Raw genomic sequence first — 23,579 nt, 5'->3', positions numbered from 1 at the left:
AACTGGATTAATTCCAAGAAACGAGCCTCTTCCTCTGAAGTTCCGGGGAGGAGGTCGATCGCGAGTTTAAGCGACGAAATTTCGCACTGGATTGGCAAGACTGCTTCCCGGCCATACACCAATTGAAAAGGCGTGAAGCCGGTTGCGTTCTTTACCGAGGTCCGGTAAGCCCACAAAGCTGAGTACAGGATTAGGTGCCATCTTCTTTTATGAACCCCAATCATCCTTTGCAACATACACTTCAGGACCTTGTTGATTGCCTCAACTTGTCCGTTGGCTTGCGGATAATATGGGGTAGAGCTGTCGTGAGATAGCCCTAACTTGGCAGCTAATTCGACCATCATGTGATTGCGAAAATGCGATCCATGATCTGTAACTATAGCTTGTGGTACGCCGAACCTGGCGACTACATGATTGAAAAAGAAAAGGGCAGCTGTTTCACCAGTGTTATCCAATGTAGGCATCGCCTCGGCCCATTTGGTAAAATAGTCAACAACGACTATTATATACCCATGCCCCCCGGTCGAGGTGGGGTTACATTGCATGAAATTGATGCCCCACTGGGCAAAGGGGCCAACAGCAACTATAGGCTGCAAGAGTGCGGGTGGTCGTCTGGTTTTGCTATCAAAGATTTGACAACCATGGCAACTTCTGACTGTTGTTATGCAATCTTTGAACATGGTTGGCCAGAAGTATCCTGCTCGTAAGATTCTTTGTGCTGTTGCATATCCAGACTGATGCCCCCCACACGCGCCTGAATGACAATCATTCAGGGCTTTTTCGGCCTCCTCATGGGTAAGGCACCTCCTCAGAACTGTATCGACACCACGACGGTAAAGTGTATCACCGACGATCATGTAGTCTTTTGCTTGGTATCGTATACGTTTTTGTTCTGAGTGAGAGGTATTAGACCTAAATTTTTGGGTTTGGAGATAAACTATGATATCTCCATACCACTCATCGCTTGCAGATATGAGAAACAAACTTTCGTCCACGATTGACTCTTCCGATGTTTCATCGTTGGACGACGATGGGAAGTCACATAATAATTCTGTGAAAACTAGAGCTTTCTTTGATTTGGATTTTACAAATTCCAGATCAAACTCTTGAAGGATCGCTATCCATTTTGAATATTTGCCCCCCAGAAACTGTCGCGACAGTATATAAGTCATGGGGTTGCAATCTGACAAGATGGTAGTTTTCCGAAAGAGGACATAATGTCGAAACCTTTGAATCGCTTGAACAGCCGCAAGAGCTAGTTTTTCAACATAAGAATATTTACTTTCTGTATCGTTTAAGTTTTTACTTAAATAATAGATAGGATGTTCAATTCCATCGATTTCTTGAACTAAAACCATTGCAATGGTCGTATCCGCTACAGCCAGATACAGGTTAAAATCTCTTTGATAGTCTGGGGCGTACATTAATGATGCTTTTACTAGACAATCTTTCAGAGAATCAAAGGAAGCTTGCGCCACATGGTCCCAGACAAAAGGTACATCCTTTTTCAAAAGACGAGTATAACCTTTAGCAAGTTCTGCGTAATTTGGAATGAACCTCCTCAGAAAGTTTGCTTTCCCTTCGAGTTTCTGAATCTGAAGCAAATTTGAAGGTGGAGGCAAATTAATGATTGCCTGAACCTTACAGGGGTCGAGACGGATCCCATCTTTAGAGACTACAAAGCCAAGTAAACGACCAGAACCGACGCAAAACACACATTTGTGTGGGTTGAGTCTTATCTTGTAGTGTCGGCAACGTAGAAATATCGCTCTTAAATGCTGCGGATGATCAGTCCGCTTTCGCGAATGAGCCAGAAGATCGTCGAGATAAGGTTGAACAATGTTCTTGATGTCATGGAAGGCATAATTCATCGCCCTCTGAAACGTCGCCCCTGCGTTTTTTAAACCAAAGTGTAATTTTCGATAAGCGAATGTGCCCCACGGACAAATAAATGCAGTCTTTGACTGGTCCTGTGGGCGGATATTTATTTGATTATACCCGAAGAATCCATCCATAAATGAAAAGATTTCACATCCGGCGCATTCATCAATTATCTGGTCGATGAAGGGTGTAGGATAGTTGTCCTTCGGACAAGCATGGTTTACATCCCTATAATCGACACACACTCTAATCGTCCCTTGTTTCTTCATAAAAGGGACAATATTCGATACCCAATCGGTTAAAGGAACTGGGTAGATGAATCCAACATGGAGAAGTTTTTCAACTTCTGCCTTAATGGCAGCGGCTTTCTTCGGGTGCACTTGCCGAAGCCGTTGTCTTACTGTTATAGACATTTTTGTGCCTAACAGCATGGAGCATGAAATGTCAATAATCTGAGGGATCCAAAGTCCCTAAACATGTTGTTCTTACCCTTAGAGGAACAAGGTCAGCAAACCACAGCACTGAAAATCAGTTCTCCACCTGAAAACACTCAAAAACAAGCTATTCCTGGATCATGTCAGCTGCTCCACTGAGCATCTGCGCTGAATGTCAACTGCTCCACTCTGTACCTGCGCTGAATGTCAAATCTAATGAAGGCTACCTGCGCTGGGCGAGATTGGCCAAGTGGCACAGTCATTCTGCAAGGTGTCAATTGCCCAGGAAGCTTCCAAACTGACACTTGGGTCAAGGAATTCGCCTTGTGATGAGTAAGAGGGTCTTGATCTCCAAGTGGAAGCAAGAGTCTCCAAGTGGACTCAAGAACTGAAGATTAACTAAAGTGGGAGAGGACACTAGTCAGCTTCATGCCAGCCTCAAGCTGACTCATCCTTTCTCAAAATCTCCTATATATAGAGCTCTCTCATGAGATCTAGGGAGGCTGGAATTTTGTGTTGAAAATAATACTGAGAGGGGGGGTGAATCAGTATTATCTAGAAATTTACAAAATCTTCCTTATTTGATCTTTTGAATTATTCTTGCATATCAGTACCATAAAATAATGAGCATGAATAAAGAAAATAGACAGTCACACCAAAGAACACAAGATGTAAGGTGGAAACCCAATGCGGGAGAAAACCACCTGCTGCAATATGTCTCTATCTTCTTTCAAAAAATTCTTTTTACAATGATTTTGTACTGGTGCAGTCCTTTACCAGCACGCAGGCTGCAACCTGCAGAGAGCTACAACTCTCTCTCGTTTTCCAGTCTCTCCTGGAAGGGAGCTACAACCCCCTACTTCTTTTCATGAAGAATCAAATGATCAACAAGTATACAACAGATACAGTCTACTACAGATATCAGATCAGTAATTACAGAAACAACCCAGAACACCTTATGAACAGAAATATACAGTCAACAGATCATCTTAAGACAGGGACGCATATTTTCTTTCTGTGGCCTGCGACTGGACGCAGTCTACCTTCTGCTGTTCTGCGTGCAGACGCACTGTTCCTCTATGCTTTGCTGCGACCGGCGCACCCAGCAACACTATCGCGCCGCGTCTTTCGCTTCAGGGACGCACCCAATAACACAGTCGCGCCGCGTCCTCTGCCTCAGAGACGCACCTGAGCCTTTACTGTACTGCGTCCCGGCGCACTTGCCCTTCACTGAACCTGCGTCCCTTCAGATATAAAAGATATGAGGACTTCAGAACTGACCCAACCACTCAGATCTACAGATCTGATCATGCGCCAAAGAGATCACAGTCCATTAGAAGATTCGCCCTCATAGATCTGGACTAGATCTCACCAAAAGATATTCAACCAAGATGATACTCAATCCAAATGAACTCCTTTGCTTTATATAGGCAAGCTTCTCCCCAAAACATGGAACAATACCACGAGCCGACACCATAGAAACACAAAACCGTCGGCTAGATACCACACAAGAAACCCCCACGTGCTTTTCTCTACCTTGAAATGTGTGCACTGGGCGGACGCACCTCCTGAACGGCTGGCCTGCGTCCCTGGACGCGGGTTCTGCATGGTATACCTGCGGGGACGCACTTGCTGAACATATTTCCTGCGTCCTTCTTGATTTATCACCTGAATGGGTTTGCCATCAAGGACAACACCTGAATCATAATGTCAACAATCTCCCCCTTTGGACTTGATGGCAACCACATAATCTTCAACTTCATTCTCCCCCTTTGACATCAAGGGCAAAGGGTATGCTCCCCCTATGCTCATGCTTCTCCAGATCTGTAACCAGAAATCCATCATGAAGGAGATAGAGACATATTGCAGCTAATTTTGCAGCTATTTCCAAGATCTCCTTCTCCATAATGCCAACAATGCATTATGTGCTCCCCCTGAGCCTATACCACCAATAGGAAGATGATCAACAGTAAGATGATGCATCAACAACCCCCAACTTTTGCCTGAGGTATTCAAAAGTGTCCCTGGGCAACGGTTTGGTGAAAATATCAGCAACTTGTTCCTTAGAAGGAACATACTCCAACTTGACCTTCTGTTCAAGTACTTGTTCCCGGAGAAAATGGTACTTGATTGGTATGTGCTTGGTTTTTGAATGCATAACCGGATTCTTTGAGATGCTGATTGCACTTTTGTTGTCACATAAGATAGGGATTGGAGGTGTACAAGTGATTTGATAATCCTGCAAAGTCTGCATCATCCAAAGGAGTTGGGTGCAACAAGATGCAGCAGCAACATATTCTGCTTCAGCTGTAGACAAGGCAATTGAACTCTGTTTCTTGCTGAACCAAGAGACCAGTCTGGGACCCATAAAGAACGCACCACCACTTGTGCTTTTCCTGTCATCCACACTTCCGGCCCAATCTGCATCTGTATAAGCATGAAGAGTGAGATCTGTATCTCTAGGATACCATAAGCCATAATTTTGAGTCCCTTGAAGATATTTGAAAATTCTCTTCACTGCTTGAAGATGAGTCTCCTTTGGATTTGCCTGAAATCTTCCAACTATTCCAACTGCATGCATGATGTCTGGTCGGGTACCTGTCAAATATAGTAAACTTCCAATCATAGATCTGTAGGTTGGTTGATGTACTGCTGCAGATTCATCATTTGCACTGAGACTACATCCTGTGACCATGGGTGTACATACTGGTTTTGCATCTTCCATGCCATATTTCTTCAAAATCTGCTTGAGATACTTGGTTTGAGATAAAAGGATTCCTCCTTTCTTTTGTTGGATTTGCAAACCAAGGAAGTATGTCAGTTCTCCTAGCAAGGACATTTCAAATTCTTTCTGCATGACCGAGGCAAAGCTTTGACTCATAGCTTCTTCATTGCTGCCAAAAATAATGTCATCTACATACACAACAAGTATTAGTAATTTGTCATTTTCAACTTTTATATAAAGATTGCTATCTGCTGAACCTTTTGAAAAACCTTGTTGATGAAGATATTTGTCCAACCGGTAGTACCAAGCCCTTGGAGCTTGTTTGAGACCATAGAGAGCCTTTTTTAATCGGCATACAAGATTTGGATCATTTCCAAGAATGAACCCATCTGGCTGTTCAATGTACACTTCTTCATCCAAGTCTCCATTCAGAAAGGCTGATTTCACATCCATTTGAAATACTTTGAAGTTCTGACAACTTGAGAGAGCAAGAAACATTCGGATGGCCTCAAGTCTTGCAACAGGAGCAAAAGTTTCTTCAAAGTCTATTCCTTCTTGCTGCGCATACCCTTTACAAACAAGTCTGGCTTTGTTTCTAATTACTTCTCCATTTTCATTTAATTCATTTTTGAAGCCCCATTTTGTTTCGATAACATTCTTATCCTTTGGTCTAGGAACCAGCTCCCAAGTGTTGTTCTTTTCGATTTGCTCAAGTTCTTCATCCATTGCTTTCACCCAACATTCATCTTTGCATGCCTCTTTCACATTTTGTGGTTCAGTAGAGGAGAGTAATGCCAAATAACTTGAAGCTTCTGCAACTGTTCTTCTAGTTTGTATACCTGCTTCTTTCTGTCCCATGATCTGAGATTCTGGATGGTTCTTTTGAACATATCTGGATGGAGTCTTTTCTTCTATTCTTGTTCGTTCTTCTGATTCTTCGTGAGGTTCTTCTTGAGATTGTTCTTGCGGTTCTTCTTCTTCATCATTCTGTCTTTGAGGGTAGCTTTCATCTTCTTCGATGTCTTCACGATGTATTTGCCTAGGAATGTATCCCTTCTCATCAACCACTACATCAATGCTGTCAACAATTCTGCCAAGTCTTTTATTGTAGCATTTGTATGCTTTGCTATGTGGAGAGTAGCCAAGAAGAATACCTTCATCTGCTCTAGGATCAAGTTTGCCAAGCTGCTCCTCAGTATTCTTGATATAGCATTTGCTCCCAAAGATTTTGAAGTGCTTTACCGAAGGAGTTTTACCACTCCAGAGCTCATGAGGAGTTTGAGTGCTGTTCACTCGAACATTTGTCTTGTTGAGAATAATAACCGCCGCATGTGCAGCTTCACCCCAGAAGGTTGCAGGAGTTCCTGATTCATCAAGCATAGCACGAGCCATTTGCTGGATTGTTCTGTTCATTCTTTCAACTACTCCATTTTGCTGAGGAGTTCTAGCTGTAGAAAATTCTCTCCTTATCCCATGTTCATCACAGAAATCGAAAAATTCATTTGAAGTAAATTCCCCACCTCTGTCGGATCTGAGGCACTTAATTTTGTGACCTGATTCATTTTCAACCAAAGCTTTGAAGGATTTGAATTTTTCGAATGCTTCATCTTTGTGCTTCATAAGTCCTAACCAAACAAACCTGGAGAAATCGTCAATAAATAATATCAAGTATTCCTCTCCTCTAGGTGTTCTTTTTCTGAATGGTCCACATACATCTGTATGTACTAGCTCAAGAGGCATGCTGGCTGATCCTTCTTTCTCTGGAAAGTTAGTTCTGGTTTGTTTTCCAAACTGACATGATCTGCATATGGTGTTGTCAGGAATTTTGATATCTGGAAGATCGCGAACTGCCTGATATTTGCAAGCTTTCCTTATTTGTGAGAAGCTTAGATGTCCCAACCTTCGATGCCATAACCAGTGCTCTTCATCCTTGCTTAGATAGCATTGTTGTTGTCCTTCATCAAATATGTATAGATTATTTGGAGTTCTTTTTCCTTTGAGAACTGTTTTACCTGTATCAAGATCACGAACAAGACATCCATTTGATCTGAATATAACCTCGGTTCTTTGATCACACATCTGGCTGACACTTAGTAGATTATGCTTTAGTCCATCAACAAACAAAACATTTCCAGCCTTAACATCTTCTTTTAAAGGAGCAATACCTTTTCCTTTTATAGTTGCAGGAGTATCATTTCCAAAAGAGACTTTCTTTCCCTTTTCTAAATTAGAATAAGATTCAAGTTTTTCTTTATCACCTGTCATATGCTTCGAACATCCACTGTCAATGTACCATAGATTTTCTTGTCCTTCTGCATAAAATGCTATCCCACATCTTTCTGTTTGAGGTTCCTTTATTCTCCATGTTTTGGTGCCTGAGGCTTGTTCCTTTTTCTGTTCTTTTACCTTTCTTTCCGGAAACCTGCTTCTGCATTCAAAGTCTTCATGTCCAAAATTATTGCAAATAGAACATTCAACTTCATTTTCAAGAGCTGAAAAGTTGTTATAGGTCCTTTTTGTAATCCCTGTCATACTTCTTTGTTTTTGAGCTTCCCTAGTCATGATTGTTTTATACGCAACACATTGAGCTGCTTTGTGACCAAAGTTATGGCAAGAAAAGCATTGTCCATTGAAGAAGCTTCTGCGATTATTGAATCTACCAGCCAACTGATTGTAATTTCTATTTTCATCTATTCTTGAACCAAATTGGGAAGATTTTACCTGTGGCTGGTTGTGGCTTTTGTTCACCCTTAAGCTGGATTGCCCCTGATAGTTTCTGTTTGACATTTGTCCCTGCTTTACCTGATGATCTTCCTTGTGCTCTTGCTCATTTCTTCTTGCTGCATCAAGATAACTTTTTGAAGTGGATGCTTGAGAAGTTTCTCCATTATAGCCCAGACCTGTCTTATTTAGTGGAGACCGCTGCACACTGATAATCTCATCCAAAGTTTCAGATCCTTTGACAAACTTGAGATTAATAGTTTTTGTTTTCTCAATTTCTTTTCTAAGACCAACAATTTCACCTTCTAATTTTTCAAGATGTTTTTCCTTTTCATCAATTTGAGATTGTAGAGTATCAATAATCATGTTCTTTTCTTCTATACATCTCTTGAGTCTAGTAATTTCATCATAAAGGTTATCCACATCTACAGCATCCTCATAATCATCATCTTCAAATGCCATTAACAATCTATATTTATTACCTTGTTCATCTTCATCACTGTTTGATAAGCCATCACTATCTTCATGGGTGTAGTAGCTTTTCTTATTTGCACTTTGTTTCTTGTTCCATCTAACTGGTTCCTTTCCTTTATCCTTATAAGAGCATTTTGCAGCATAATGACCTACTCTTCCACAAGCAAAGCATTTGAAAGGTAGCTTACCTCTGAACCTTCCAGAACCCCTTTGAAGATTTCTGACAAAATTTGATTCTTCTTCCTCTTCTTCTGGATCATGACTTGCTTCATAGTGATCTTCTTTGCCTGATGCTTTAAAAGCAGCCTCCCTTCTGTCTGATGGTCCTCCCTTTCTCATTTCATAAGCAGTTAGAATTCCATGTAGCTGAGACATAGTAAGAACACGGAGATTTTCTTTTTCTTCTATTGCAGATACTTTAGATTCAAACTTGGGGGATAATGATCTTAGAATCTTTTGAACTACTATAGACTCCTTTACTTCTTCACCCAAATTTTTCATACAATTTACAATCTCATCTACCCGAAGAAAATAATTAGCCACACTTTCATCATTATACATCTTGAGAGTCTCATATTGAATCCTGAGAGTTTGAAGTTTAGCTTGTTTTACCTGTTCATCTCCTTCATAGCTTGTGATCATTTTGTCCCATATTTCTTTTGCTGATTTGAAGTGCATTACCTTCATGAATTCTGTTTGGGATATACTTCCTAATAGAGTACTGATTGCTTTTGCATTTGTTTCGTACTTCTTTTTCTCAGCTGGATCTATAGGAGTAGCTGAAGGAAAAGCATAGCCTGTTTCTACAATGTCCCAAACTTCAGTACCAAGAGATTGAAGATATGCAGTAACTCTTACCTTCCAATAATTGAAGTTTGTCCCATCAAAAACCGGTGGCCTGATTGATGCTTCTCTCTCGTAGTTGCTCATGATGAACGATCTACCTTCAAGCGATCAAGCTTTTCTGAAGGACCTGCTCTGATACCAATTGTTGAAAATAATACTGAGAGGGGGGGTGAATCAGTATTATCTAGCAATTTACCAAATCTTCCTTATTTGATCTTTTGAATTATTCTTGCATATCAGTACCATAAAATAATGAGCATGAATAAAGAAAATAGACAGTCACACCAAAGAACACAAGATGTAAGGTGGAAACCCAATGCGGGAGAAAACCACCTACTGCAATATGTCTCTATCTTCTTTCAAGAAATTCTTTTTACAATGATTTTGTACTGGTGCAGTCCTTTACCAGCACGCAGGCTGCAACCTGCAGAGAGCTACAACTCTCTCTCGTTTTCCAGTCTCTCCTGGAAGGGAGCTACAACCCCCTACTTCTTTTCATGAAGAATCAAATGATCAACAAGTATACAACAGATACAGTCTACTACAGATATCAGATCAGTAATTACAGAAACAACCCAGAACACCTTATGAACAGAAATATACAGTCAACAGATCATCTTAAGACAGGGACGCATATTTTCTTTCTGTGGCCTGCGACTGGACGCTGTCTACCTTCTGCTGTTCTGCGTGCAGACGCACTGTTCCTCTATGCTTTGATGCGCCCAACGCACCCAGCAACACTATCGCGCCACGTCTTTCGCTTCAGGGACGCACCCAATAACACAGTCGCGCTGCGTCTTCTGCCTCAGAGACGCACCTGAGCCTTTACTGTACTGCGTCCCGGCGCACTTGCCCTTCACTGAACCTGCGTCCCTTCAGATATAAAAGATATGAGGACTTCAGAACTGACCCAACCACTCAGATCTACAGATCTGATCATGCGCCAAAGAGATCACAGTCCATTAGAAGATTCGCCCTCATAGACCTGGACTAGATCTCACCAAAAGATATTCAACCAAGATGATACTCAATCCAAATGAACTCCTTTGCTTTATATAGGCAAGCTTCTCCCCAAAACATGGAACAATACCACGAGCCGACACCATAGAAACACAAAACCGTCGGCTAGATACCACACAAGAAACCCCCACGTGCTTTTCTCTGCCTTGAAATGTGTGCACTGGGCGGACGCACCTCCTGAACGGCTGGCCTGCGTCCCTGGACGCGGGTTCTGCATGGTATACCTGCGGTGACGCACTTGCTGAACATATTTCCTGCGTCCTTCTTGATTTATCACCTGAATGGGTTTGCCATCAAGGACAACACCTGAATCATAATGCCAACATTTTGTGCAAGTAAGGAAGTGCTGTTGGTTTGAGTATAGAACTATTGGGTGATTTGCTTGCAGGAGGTGAAGAGGAGATTTATTTCTGCTGGGAGGTGTTGCTGGATTGGGCCTATTATGGTTGTAACTCTCTCAGAACTTTGCTTCTTCTATTAATAAAGCATTTGAGGTTCTTCTATATGCATGTGTCTCCATGGTGAATTGATGCTTTTATATTTGATTTATGCTAATCCCTGAATCGATTATGGATGTATGCTTCTTGTAGTTTCATTTTCTTGTGCTTTTACAGGATCTTTGTGTAGCTGGGCCGGTGAAAGAGCAAGGAGCAAAAAAGAGCGTTATATATTTCCAGTTCTGAAGGGGAACAACCTTTGCCGACATAAATATTCTCTACAACATCTGTTTTGGTCGAGATATTTATGGCTATAGTCTCTTCAATATTGGATAGGTTTCGCTCGGAATCCACCGTATTTACAGTATTTGTTAGGAATTCAAATACTGAAGGGTGATAAAGGTCACTTTGAGTATCTTCTCCATATTCCGGAAGAAGGGAACGATGGTGGTGATCATTCCATGGTGCCCCCTCAATCATCATTGATTGTAAGATTCCTTCGTCAGTCCCATGTACTTTCGACCAAGGATCTAGTGGGGTTCCATATTCTCTAGACCTATCCACCCAAACGCTTGACGAGCATTGATTTGGGCTCGCCTCCCATGCCTGAAACATTGATTGCTACAATATTTCCAAAGGGCTCGGGGACAACACCATTGCATGATCCATGTTGACCTTCGTAGAAGATATCATGTTGCAGGTCGCTACAGACGGTACATTTCCTGTATAAAGAGGAGGTGGTAGCGCGAAAGTTCCCATAAATATGGGGTCTTTCAATAATCCTACTCCGATATCTTGAATTGAATGGTTACTTTCATCGATCATGGGAATGCTTCCTGTAACTTGTGAACCATTTGGGAGGAAATTCTGTTGGTCGACGATCGTAATCCCTCCTTCAAACGGGAATGCGATCTTCCTAAAATAAGTCGACACGACAGCTTCCATGGCATAAATCCATGGTCTTCCCAGTAGGATGTTATAATCAAGATTTCCATCAATGACTTCAACATCAATTTCTACTGTTTTTCCTCCTAGTTCAACTTTCAAGTTGTTAAGGATACCGTAAGGGGTATAAGTCCTTCCGTCGAAAGCTTTTAATGTCGTCGATGATCGAGACAAGGTTGGAGATCCTAAATTTTTCCAGCAGCTCATCGACATAATACATGTCGATGCCCCCTCATCAATAATCGTTCTGTGAACAGTTTTGTTGAGGGCTTTCACTTGAATAAGAAAATCTAGTTGAGCCGGTAACTGAGGATCATATCCCTTGTGATCAAAGGATACAAGATTGGAATCCTTAGGATCTACCCCACCAATTGCTGATAACAACGCCTGCCTTTGGGTTGGACAATTTTGTAGCACCTCAAGAGTCGACATAGCGGATGGCGATTGGGCCAAATCTTCCACTATGTTATAATGCTGTGCCGCTCTGGCGCGAGGATTAAATGTCGACTTGTGCACTACACCCTTTGGCGGTTTTATTGTTAATTCAGGGATGATGGGTGGTACAACTTCTGTCGAAGTTGTTGTCGAACTACTTGGTTGATCTTTACCTTTTTCGTTGGACACCTGAGGATTCCCATAATCTTTGTTCCTTGTCGAAATCAAAGCATCATTCTGTTGTTTCGAGATCGACAACATAAGTATTTGTGACGGGGAAGCATTTCCACTATCAACCAGATTTTGACCTGGGTTAGGAAATGGATCAGTTAACACAGCTGATGTTTGGGAACTTTTAAAGAACCTCTTTAACTCAGCTTTGAATGGGCAATTCCTTGTGTAATGATCCTCATCATCACATATCTGACATGGATAAATTTGTTTCCCTTTCCCAGGAGGGTTTGAAGAATTTTCCTTAGGCGATGATTCACCTTGTTTTTTCTTCTTCCCTTTGTTTTATTTCTTTTTCTTGCTTCCTGGTTTATTGGTTTCTTTGCCTTTATCTTCTGATACGACATTTACTTCCGAAGCAGGAATTTCTCCTTTTGCATTTTGATCCGAATTCTTACGGGCTTTCTTTGCGGAAGCCTTTATCGATTTCGTGTTTGCGGTGCCAATCACGCCATCACCGGCATGAGAGTCACTATTTGATTTAGGAGGGGGAGGAATTGAAAATTCCGGTCTAGGGGCGTCAGGTATTTTGTCATAGAGCATGCCGGACTGGGTATAAACCAAGTCCAAATACTGTGCACGAGCAATAACTTGCTCCTCTGTTACGACTCCCCCCTTGGCCACATCTTCCATAATAGCCGGAAGTAACGACTTTATAAACCATTCAGCTAATAGCTGATCGGGAACATATGTTTTCACCATCCTACGACGACGATGCCACTCATGTATATGATCAGATATATGGGTAGCAGTTGTCTGTTTGAAGTTGGTTAATATTTCTGTTCCCGTTTCATACCTTATCGGTAATTGAAAGTGGGTTAAGAAGGTCGTGGCTAGGGAACTAAAGTTGTCGAAAGAGGCTCTTGGCAACTCAATATACCATTTAGCCGCTGGACCTGTCAATGTCCTATGAAAAAGGAGAAGTCTTATCGAATCGTCGTTAAGGGTGTTCGACGAACACCACAGATGAAAGGTCATCACGTGATTCGATGGGTCTTCACTTGGATTTCCATTGAATTTAGGAATGTCAGATGGAAGTTTATGAGGAATCGCTGGCCACCAAGGGGCATAAGCAATCAGATCGTTCGTTAACCGATGTAAATCAGGTAACTCTAAAGTTGCCACGAATGGTAACTGTTGATTCAGGTTAGGCGAAGCGTAACCAGGGTACGATGGAATCGCTTGAGCAGTGGGTCTTTGCATACCAGCATAATGTAATTGATGTTGGTATGACTGATACTGTTGGTGGATTTGACCACTGTAAAGCGGTTGGTTTTTACCGTTTTGGATATACGGTTGTCCACTATTCGCAAAGATCTGCTGCTCAGAACCTTGGTATACTTGCTGGAACTGCAGTTGTTGGTATTGTACAAGCCATGGTTGTGACGCCATCTTCTATTGCGCCATGCTAACCATTGGACCAAGGTGTGGGGTAATTGTACCCGTTCGTACCTCTGTCGACCCACCAGTTGGCGATTGTGGTTGTGACCCATGGTCAAGCGACTGTTGCATTACAACCTGAGAAATCTGAGGTTGACATATAACAGGTATCGCTTGAACTTGCGACACGGTTAAAATAGTCGGTGTGGTTGGGATGTTCATCACAGGTACACACTGTTGCATAGAATATACAATCCTTGGTTGTTGAGGTAGCATAGGTACCCAACTACTTGATGCAATTCATTGTTGTGAACTCACGTATGGGTACCCTCCCGGAGGGGGTAATGAAAGGGAATATTGCCCCCCATACGGTAGCAATCCGGAATTAAAAGGGATTGATGGCCCAGATCGACCTCCATGAGGATCAATCTGTTGAGTCTCAACATAAGAGTTGCCGGGTATTACTCCGGATGAACAAACTGGAACAGACCACACTGTCGAAATAGTCCCTTGGTGGACTCCTTCTAGCTGTTGAGAACTAGTTGGGACAGCTGGTATGTCGGCAAACATCGTCGGAGTGACGGCAGGAGCTTCTGCTGTCACTGTGTCATTTGACACAGTCCTAGATGATGACAGTTGTTCAGACATTTTAAGTCTATCCAATAGATTGCCTAACGATTCTACAGGAACTTCCACTTGTGGTGGATTAACTTCTGATGAAGGAAATAGAGTGACCCCGACTCCAAAATGAGTTGGAGTACTTGCTTGCGGATCTTCTACAATTTCCTCTATCGCAATCAAACCCGGTGGAAGAGGAAGACCGTCAGGTCCGTAAAATATTTCTGGTGCCGAAGAAGTGGTTGCTTCGACAGCGACAGTTGTTTGAGGAACAAAACTCTTTGGACCGGTTACGGATGGAACTGGTTCAGTTACACAAGTATTTGCCCCTAGACTAGGATCAGTATTACTGTCCTTCTGTGGCTGTTGAACTTCTTCTATAGAGGCAGGGTTTCCAGAAATGTTAGGAGTAACCGGAACCTCAGATGTAGTTGGAACACTTGTTCTAACTTTCAAAGGAGATTTTGAACCGATTAAACGAGTTCGCTTTGCCCATACTGTTTTCGATTCCGGAGACAAAGACAGTTGACTCGTAAGCCTCCGCGAACGACGGGGTTTCAATTGACTTTCTTCCACGATTTCAGATTACTTCATCAACCAAAATATTAAAAGGGGAAATTTGTGTTTCCGAATTGAATGAATTTTATTAGACGCTTTTAGACACAACTTTCTTTTTCACTTTTTAAGAGTCGAGAAAAAGCTAAAGATGACTCTAGTCTCCTTCGATGTATTAACGAGCCCGAAGTGACAAATGCTCAGTTGGACTTTTTCAGTTATAGAGTTTGAAAAAGGCCAAAAGAAACTGCTCTGGAGCTCTAGGCAGAGGGTGTGCCAAACTTTTCGCAAAACCACAAAATACGTTTTACGGTACGAGTGGTCGATCTTCGTGAATGCTGTGTTCACTGCATTGCGATCAATAGGGCGGCTGACACGGTTTCCTATGGATAAAGGCTTTGATACTATAGGGGTCTCCCAATATATACGCGATGGTACGTGGGAGCACAAGTCCGTATTAGTGCCACCGACTCTCATGAGGAATCACCCACCTTCGTCGAGATCGACAGTCACTACGTTTAACGACGCCGGAACACGTCTCTAGCTTAGACCTCTAGATGTTTGTGTTATGTTTCAAAGCGTTGTTAGGTTCATTCAATATATTTTAAGTTGATCTTTTTAAAGTTTGCCTTTCAAGGTTCACCACGAGATGTATTGATACAAATTCCTAAATGCAGTCTAAGATGAGAAGCAAGCTTTTTCAATCTTTTCGACTTATGAAAATCTTAACTACTGAGGTAAAAGAGAGAAAAATTCTTTTCACACAGATAAAATAGCACTCGATAATGCACTTTTTCCCTAAATCAACATACAAACTTAATGCAAAATGCAAAAATGCAGGTATTTCTTTTCTCTTCCTTAATGTTTGTGCAATACAAAAAGAAAGCTGTTGTATAACTTTGAATTCAATTTCAAGCGAAAGCAAACAAGTTTGTCCAAAATCGAAAGACACCTTAAGATTTACTTGTTTCGACACTAGAAATATATAAATTCAAACCATATGACGAAAGCGAAAAGCTCAATCATCTATGAACCATAAACAAAGTAACTCTTAAGATCAGAACGACACTTAATCACAGGTCTAGATCTAAGAGGCCACAACAAGACTAGTTCACTTTCGTTATGGGAAACTGTAAATGACATAAGAAATACAAAAGAACAAACACAGTTTCTTTATACAACCGAGGCAGAATAGTGACAAGGAAAGTTGGTTTCAGATAGGCACATTGACTGGCAACAAACAACAAAAACAAGAGTGAAAACAGGGCAAGAAACAGCAGGAAACCCCAGTAGCACAAGGCAAGACTGGTCCAGCGTAGGTGGAACACTGCCTGTTTGACCTTCAGCGCAGGTAGCCCCTTCGGGAACTGCGCTGAAATGCAAACAACCTTTGTACAGCCTGCACTGAAGAACGAAACTTTCGTTTCTCTTGGTTTCCGGGTCACAAATTGCTAAAAAATTCACAGTTTTTGCTCAAATCAGAAGCTATCAGTCAAGGACACACTAAGGGATGGAAAGGAGGATGAAAAGTTATCACTAAGAGCTTATTAGAGTCCTTGTGGATCAGCTCTTCAAATCATAAACTCGCCCAGAAACTGAGCTAGAGTAGCTGCCCTCTACTTTGTATTTGATAGATCCAAATACAGTTCGATTTGGTACTCCCTTTGTTTATGAAATGAATAGAAAAAACACAAACAACCAACAAGATACGATGCCCAGCGGAGTCGGCAATTTGTTGTTGGGAAAAGTATCCAATACGGAATGACCCTATCCCACTCTAAGGGTGATAGTACCTCAGCAACAACTGAATGCAAAGCTATTCAAGATTACTTCTTTATGAGATGAGAGAGAGAAGAGAAGGATGATCCACTAACCGTTATCTTGCGCTAATGGTTGATCCAGTCTTCACTCCTTGCTGCTTGCTCCCAGCTCCTTGCTCTTTCACCGGCCCAGCTACACAAAGATCCTGTAAAATCACAAGAAAAGGAAACTACAAGAAGCATACATCCATAATCGATTTAGGGATTAGCATAAATCAAATATACAAGCATCAATTCACCATGGAGACACATGCATATAGAAGAACCTCAAATGCTTTATTAATAGAAGAAGCAAAGTTCTGAGAGAGTTACAACCATAATAGGCCCAATCCAGCAACACCTCCCAGCAGAAAGAAATCTCCTCTTCACCTCCTTCAAGCAAATCACCCAATAGTTCTATACTCAAACCAACAACACTTCCTTACTTGCACAAAATTCCAGCCTCCCTAGACCTCATGAGAGAGCTCTATATATATGAGATTTGGAAAAAGGATGAGTCAGCTTGAGGCTGGCATGAAGCTGACTAGTGTCCTCTCCCACTTTAGTTAATCTTCAGTTTTGAGTCCACTTGGAGATTCTTGCTTCCACTTGGAGATCAAGACCCTCTTACTCATCACAAGGCGAATTCCTTGACCCAAGTGTCAGTTTGGAAGCTTCCTGGGCAATTGACACCTTGCAGAATGACTGTGCCACTTGGCCAATCTCGCCCAGCGCAGGTAGCCTTCATTAGATTTGAAATTCAGCGCAGGTACAGAGTGGAGCAGTTGACATTCAGCGCAGATGCTTAGTGGAGCAGTTGACATGATCCAGAAATAGCTTGTTTTTGAGTGTTTTCAGGTGGAGAACTGATTTTCAGTGCTGTGGTTTGCTGACCTTGTTCCTCTAAGGGTAAGAACAACATGTTTAGGAACTTTGGATCCCTCAGATTATTGACATTTCATGCTCCATGCTGTTAGGCACAAAAATGTCTATAACATCAATTCTATTCCATTCTTTTTCAATTTTGGGCAAAATTTCTTAGTTTTCTAGGCCTCTAGGGTTTAAATTTGCGTGTTTTAATCATCGAACCTTGTCCCTATCGAAAAATGCGATGCATTTTAGGCTCCTAATAGGAAACCTGCTATACATAGCAGTGTCTCCAAAGAGAAAGTGTGATGGGCGCATAAAACTATATGTAAACAATTGCCTTTCCTTGAATTTTTAACTGATTTTTTCCCAAGTTGGATCCTAACTTATCTAATGATTGTGTTTAAGATATTCATTGGATCAAAATTATTATTACATGGTGAGAATGAGAACACGAGGAACAATACATGATTTGTTTAAATGACTAGGGCACAGTTGATGCCTTAAAGAACTGTGGGTTGCTGAAGTTCTTCCACTTATCCAGCATTTGACAACTGATGGAGCTGCTGTAGTATCTTGTTCATGCTTGGGATCCTACTGACCAGGTTTTTCATATCAGGGGTAAAGTTATCCCTTTTACATCAAGGATGTTTATTTTATGACGGGTTTATCGAGGCCGGGGCCTCTTTTTCACTATTAGGACTCACCAGGGGAGGTGAATCGGTGAGAGATTATATTCGTCAGTGTTGTCGGGAAGGATCTCAACCCAGTAGAGATCGAAAGATTCATATACGAGATTTTATTGATCGACCTTTGAGAACTATCCTCTTTACCCTTGCTAGATTGGCTGGCAGTGCGGCTTTACATTTAGCAAACAGATCTTATATGCAATATGCCTTGGAATACCTGGAGCCAAAGGTATTCAACTGGTATGAGGCGATTCTTCCACTTGTGAAAGACCAGCTGACCAAAGTGAAGGCTGGAAAGACAAAAAATTTTGGTTATGGGTCTATTTTTATTTCCTTCACTTTGGAAAGAATCCTGCTTATGCAACCACAGAACATTTCTCTGTGAGTGCCTGGACCTAGAGAACCACGGATGCAGCGACGGGTAGACCTTATGGCTAGGCATTCTAGCCAGTCACTGATCGCATTTTCCTTCACTTGTTTTGAGTGGTTCGACCATCAGGAGATGGCCTTTGTGGAATATCCATATGTTGGGATGGACTTCCGTGGTGATCCAGATTTAGCTTTGCCAGTTGGGGCGCAGTGGAGCGCTATTGGTAAATTGATTTGACCACACTTATCTTTTTGAGTTTTCAATTTTTTTTTGTGTTTTTTGATTGTTACCAAGGCTAAATAAAATCATATATTTATGCAGATATTAGACCAGTTTGACCTACGACACGCCCACGGGAAGTAGATGCTCTAGTGGAGAGAGCTGTCGGGAGGGAAGTTCTTAGATATTTGGACATAGTAGAGACCTTGGCTCAGTTGCAGGATCATGTAGAGGGCTTAACCCTCAGTATTCCAGATATCCAGATTGATGAGTTACCCATGAGAATGCAATGCCATACCACTGGCGTGCCGAGTCGTTGAATGAGTCTCCTGTGTATGATAGCACAGGCAGTGATTTGTTATCATCAACATAACAAGTCTATGATGTTTTCTGCATTCATCTTTGAGTTTCTGGGTCAGATGACCAATTTTTTTTTCGACACAAAATATTTGTAAAAACTTATATACAACTATCTATTTGACTTTCAGAGTTTTATTATGGTTAAGTGATGAAATCCTGTGCAAATAATGATGTGATTTGAAAGATGTTTTATTTACATATGTTGCAAATGTCTATTTAACACATAGTTTGCTAGAGAGCGAGTTAATGTGTTTAAATTTTTGGAAATATTTTGCTATTGTGTGAATTCAAAATGTCTTTCCAAAATTTGGACTCTAAGGAACATGCAATGAATAGCCGGGTTTCAGATGGAATAGACACCAGTAAGCTCTAGAATGACAAGTTGTGAATCTAGCCTAACAATGATTCAGTGTATGCCATGTGAAATGACATCAGAGAGGAGTTCAATCAATGCAATATACTCAGCAATATTGTTTTTCAATCGATCAATACATATCCCTTTGAAACTCACTAACTCGCCGCTTGGAGAAAAGATGGCCCATGCTGCAGAAGATAAGTTCTGTGTACTATGACTAGCTCTGTCAGCATACCCAACAAATGGTTCTGAAAAGTTCGACATCTACAACAAATGTGAAGTGGATTTCCTAACCAAATCGAAACTCTAAAAGAAAAACCAATGCACAAAAATCCAATGAAAACATATGTACAGTGAGTTTTACTACACTTAATCAAGCATAGTAACTTTTAAGATACAACCCGTTCCGAGGCTGCGACAATGGAATCCCATCATAATCGACTAACTTGTAGGATCCTTTTGTCAACACATGTTTAAAAATATAAGGGCCCATCCATAATGGTTCAAACTTCCCTGCTCCTAATTTGTCAGAATCCTGATCGTAAAGCAAGACCAGGTCACCTTCTGAGAAGACACGAGGCTTAACATTTTTGTCATATTGTGCCTTGATTCATTTCTTATGTGCTTCGTCAGCCAATGCAGCATCATGATGGGTTTCATCCAGATGGATTAATTCCAAGAAACGTGCTTCTTCTTCAGAAGTATCGGGTAGAAGGTCAATTGCTAGTTTGAGGGATCAGATTTCACATTGAATTGGTGAGACTGCTTCCAAACCATACACCAATTGGAAAGGCGTAAATCTGGTCGCATTTCTCACCGAGGTCTGATATGCCCACAGAGCTGAGTACAAGATTAAATGCCAATTCCGTTTATGTACTCCAATCATTCTTTGCAACATGCACTTAAGGATTTTGTTGATTGCCTCAACTTGTCCATTAGCTTGTGGATAATATGGATTAGAACTATCATGAGAGAGTCCTAATTTGGTAGTTAACTCGATCATCATGTGATTGCAAAAATGTGACCCATGATCTATAACTATAGCTTGTGGCACAACGAACCTGGAAACCACATGGTTACAAAAAAGGAGAGCAGTTGTTTCACCACTGTTGTTCAATGTAGGCATCACCTCGGCCCATTTGGTAAAATAGTCAATAGCGACTATAATATACCCATGCCCCCCAGCCGAGGTGGGGTTACATGTCATAAAATTAATGTCCCATTTTGCGAATGCGCCAACAACAATGATTGGATGTAGTGGTGTAGGTGATAATATGGTTTTACAATAAAATATCTAACAAGCATGGCACCTTCTGACAACAAATATGCAATCTTTAAGTATAGATGGCCAGAAGTAACCTGCTTGTAGGATTTTTTGTGAAGTTGCGTAGCCAGATAGATGCCCCCCACAAGCACCTGAATGGCATTCATTCAAAGCTTTTTCAGCCTCCTCATGAGTAAGGCACCTACGTAAGATTGTATCAACACCATGATGATAAAGTGTATCACCAACGATCAAATAATTTTTGGCTTGGTATCGAGTACGTTGTTGTTCAGAGCAAGAGGTGTTAGGCCTAAAAGCTTGGGTTTGGAGATAGACTATTATATCCCCATACCATGGATCACTTGACGAAATCAGAAACAAAGACTCATCCAAGATTGATGCTTCTGATGTTAAATCATTGGAGGACGAGGGAAGGTCGCAAAGTAGCTCAACAAAGACGAGAAATTTCTTTGATTTGGATTTGATGAATTCCAAATCAAACTCCTGCAAGATAAATATCCATTTAGAATATTTACCCCCCAGCAATTGGCGTGACAAGATGTATGTCATAGGGTTGCAATCTGATATAATGGTAGTTTTGCGAAGGAGGATGTAATGTTGAAATCTCTGCATAGCTTGAATGGCTGCTAAGGCTAACTTTTCAACATATGAATATTTACTTTCTGTATCATTAAGATTGCAACTCAAATAATATATAGGATGTTCAATTCCACTGTTTTCTTGCACTAAAACCATACCAATAGTTGTATCTGCAGCTGCGAGATACAGGTAAAAGTATTTTTGATAGTTTGGGGCATACATTAATGATGCTTTAATCAAGGAATCTTTGAGAGCATCAAAAGAAGCTTGCGCGACTTGGTCCCAATGGAAAGGTACCCCTTTCTTCAATAGACGTGTATAACCTTTAGCTAATTCAACGTAATTTGGAATGAACCTCCTCAGAAAGTTTGCCTTCCCTTGAAGTCTTTGAATCTGTAACAAATTTGAAGGTGGAGGCATGTCAAGAATTGCCTGAACCTTTATAGGATCGAGTTGAATTCCATCTTTTAAAACTACAAATCCGAGCAGATGACCAGAACCAACACAAAAAACACACTTGTGTGGATTGAGTCTTATTTTGTAGCGTCGACAACGTAAAAATATTGCTCTCAAATGTTGCGGGTGATCAGTCCGTTTTCGTGAATGAGCAGGCAGATCATCAAGATATGGTTGAACAATGTGTTTGATGTCATGGAAGGCATAATTCATCACCCTCTGAAAAGTAGCCCCTGCGTTCTTCAAACCAAAAAGTAGTTTTCGATATGTGAATGTGCCCCACGGACATATAAATGTAGTTTTTGATTGGTCCTGTGGGTGGATATTGATTTGATTGTAGCCAGAAAATCCATCCATGAATGAAAAGATTTCGCATCCAGCACATTCGTCAATAATCTAGTCGATAAAAGGTGTAGGATAGTTGTCCTTTAGACATGCTTGGTTTACATCCCTATAATCGACACACACTCGAATTGTCCCTTGTTTTTTCATCATTGGAACAATATTAGATACCCAATCAGTGAGAGGTATAGGGAAAATGAAGCCAGCATGCAAAAGTTTCTCAACCTCTGCTTTAATGGTAGCAGCTTTCTTAGGATGAACAGGTCGAAGTCGTTGTCGTATTGGTTTGACATCAGGATACATTTTAATCTCATGTTCAACAATTCTTGAGTCAATACCCGACATTTCCTCATAAGACCATGCAAAGACATCTCGAAATTCGTGGAAAAGAGCATAGTAATTATCTAGTTCCAGTGGAGAACAAGATTTTCCGACATGAATATTTTCTACAATGTTGGGCTTGGTCGAAATGTTTATAGAAATTGTTTCTTCTATGTTAGACAGATTACGCTCAGAATCTACAGTATTTACATAATTCGACAAGAAATCAATGATTGATGGGTGATTGAGTTCATTTGAATAATCTTCATTGTCATCTTGAAGGTGGGAACAATGATGATAATCTTCCCACGACGTCTATCCTATCATCATTGATTGGATGATTCCTTCATCCGAAGAATGTATACATGAAAAAGGATCTAAAGAGGTGCCATATTCTAAAGACCTATTTACTCATACCACTTTTGATTGTGGATTAGGGTTTGCTGCACAATCCCAATAGATTGCTTGCTATAATGATTCGATAGGGCTTGGCGGCATCGCCTTGCAATAATCATCACTTTCAAAATAGTTGGAATTATTCTTAAAGTCAGATGGTGTAGAAGAAATTATGTTGTAGGTTTCCACTCGCGCTACTTCCACGAAACTAGATGGTGACGGAAGGGTAAAAGTACCCATCAAGGAAGGATCTTTTAGGAGACCTACTCCAACATTTTGAAGTGATTTTCAATTTCCATGTATCAAAGGAATGCTTCCTGTAGCTTGTGAACTATTAGCAAAGAAGGCTAGTTTATCAATGACTGTGATTCCACCTTTGAAGGGAAATGCAATTGTTCGAAAGTATGTGGAAACAACAGCAGCCATAGCATATACCCAAGGCTTTCCTAGCAAAATGTTGTAATCAAGGAGTCCATCAATGACCTCGACTTCAACATTTACTGTTTTTCCCCCTAGTTCAATTTGCAAGTTACTCAAAATCCCATACAAAGTGTATGTTCTTCCATCGAAAGCCTTTAATGTTGTTGGTGATTGTGACAAGGGCGGTGAACCGAGAGTTTTCCAGCAGCTCATAGATGTAATGCAAATAGATGCCCCTCATCAATAATAGTTTTGTGAACATTTTTATTGAGAGCTTTTACTTGGATTAGGAAAGCTGGTTGCGCTGGAAACTGTGGTGTGTATCCCGTATGGTTAAAAACCACAAGATTAGAATCCGTAGGATCTATTCCACCTATTGCTGACAATAAAGCCTATTTTTGGGAGGGACAGTTTTGCAA

This window comes from Pinus tabuliformis, chromosome 3_2, assembly GCF_031772625.1.
Source record: "Pinus tabuliformis cultivar Carrire ecotype Pingquan chromosome 3_2, CPIR1, whole genome shotgun sequence".
NCBI classification, from domain to species: Eukaryota; Viridiplantae; Streptophyta; class Pinopsida; order Pinales; family Pinaceae; genus Pinus; species Pinus tabuliformis.
This window is presented reverse-complemented; position numbering follows the sequence as displayed.